The 1636-nt window shown below is 37.5% G+C and overlaps 1 long non-coding RNA gene across 1 annotated transcript; it reads right to left on the reverse strand.

Annotated features, from left to right (window-relative positions):
* Positions 1-384: 384 nt before the first annotated feature.
* LOC125278638 lies at positions 385-1082 on the reverse strand. Its single transcript, XR_007187194.1, has 2 exons — positions 586-1082; positions 385-494 (listed from the first exon to the last, which is right to left on the reverse strand). It is a non-coding gene; the product is annotated as an uncharacterized LOC125278638 (long non-coding RNA).
* Positions 1083-1636: the final 554 nt, after the last annotated feature.

The raw sequence follows: 1636 nt of genomic DNA on the forward strand, positions 1-1636 counted from the left end.
AGCAACAGCAATAACAGCAGCAGCAATAACAGCAGCAACAGCAGCAGCAGCAGCAAAAACAGCAACAGCAATAACAGCAGCAGCAATAACAGCAGCAACAGCAGCAGCAGCAGCAATAACAGCAGCAGCAATAACAGCAGCAACAGCAGCAATAACCAACAGCAGCAGCAGCAGATTTATTCTGGCAAGACCAAACAGATCAACATTGTCATATTCATTACCATGCCAAACACTCTTGTTTTTCCTCTTTCCTCCAGGCATATATTCACAGAAACGCTTTTGCAAACATACTGGTGCCTTCTGCAATTTATGACAAGCAAAAGAAGCATGAATGCTAATGTGTGTTGAGCGATAACGTGTCACTTAATTGTGCATCTTTTTTTCGGCAACACTTTATGAGTCATCAAGAGCTGCACTAGCAGCATGCAGGTTTTTCCACTCACTCTATCTTTTGCAGTCACGTTTCTCTCCCCACCCTGCCGCTCTGAATTCACCTAAAAAGACCCAGTGTTAGTGTCAAGGTCCAAACAAACCACGTCTAAAAGCCATCGCATAAGCAACAAGCCGAAAGTAGGTCAAGATAACCTCATCTGACTGAGATACAAGGCTCACTGCTGGGCCGGCGTTTGGTGATTGTGCAGGTCTGGGTCACAGAGACTCGAGGCCGAGGCACGTTGGTGTAACCTAAACCGAACCTTCGGCTCCCCAAGGCCGAAGCCATACAGAGACTCTTCGGCTTTGTCTCCGTGTCTCTCCCCGTGGGATGCTGCCTCGCTCCCGTCTTTCATTCGAACGTGGAGTGTGTCACGCTGAGCCACAGAGAGCGAAACGCTCTCATATGTGAGAAAAGGAGGAGAGAGGAAAAAGGAGACACTGAGACGGAGTCGTTACTTCTCTTTTCCAAATATTCAACGTTGGTAAAATGTTGGTAGATCTTACCTGAATCTGATTGGTCAAACAGGATTCTGAAGCTTGTTGCCACTCCATTGTGATGAATGAAAATTTTGTCATCATTTGCACCAGTGATATTTTAGTATTATTGATATACACTTACAGTATAGTTTTTGCTTTGAATTAGATTTTATTTTTTATCATTTGTTTTCATTTTAATTTTAGTTAGTTTTACTATTTTTTTTTAAATGTCTGTATAGTTTTTAGTTTTAGTTATTTTAGTACATCAACCTAAAATAAACAAAAATGATAAAACAAGTTGAAATAAAAGAAGTTTAAGTTTAATATTTTTTATGGTTTAATTATTGATAATAACAATGATTTGCTCACCTTCATGTTCATTTTTTTTTAGTTTTTTCTCAATATAATTAAGTACATTTTTATGAGTAGAGATCTCCTTTTCGCTCTTTTTTTTTTTTTTTTATCTAACACAATGTTGTCAAACCTTTTTTCTGAGCAGATTTTGCACATTATTTTCCCCAAAATTGCACATTACAAAAATAAAGTTATTACAAATGTAAATGTTTCAAAAGACATTTACTAAGCTTAAATGATTGGCTACATTTTTAAGTTAAACCAACACAATGTACAAAGTTACCTGGTTGCCTTAAAATTTCGAATGAACTGAAATTAAAAATTTGAGTTAAAAGAAGGCAATTGGTTTAATCAACAGAAACTCAAAATA

This window comes from Megalobrama amblycephala, linkage group LG11 (genome assembly GCF_018812025.1).
Source record: "Megalobrama amblycephala isolate DHTTF-2021 linkage group LG11, ASM1881202v1, whole genome shotgun sequence".
NCBI lineage: Eukaryota > Metazoa > Chordata > Actinopteri > Cypriniformes > Xenocyprididae > Megalobrama > Megalobrama amblycephala.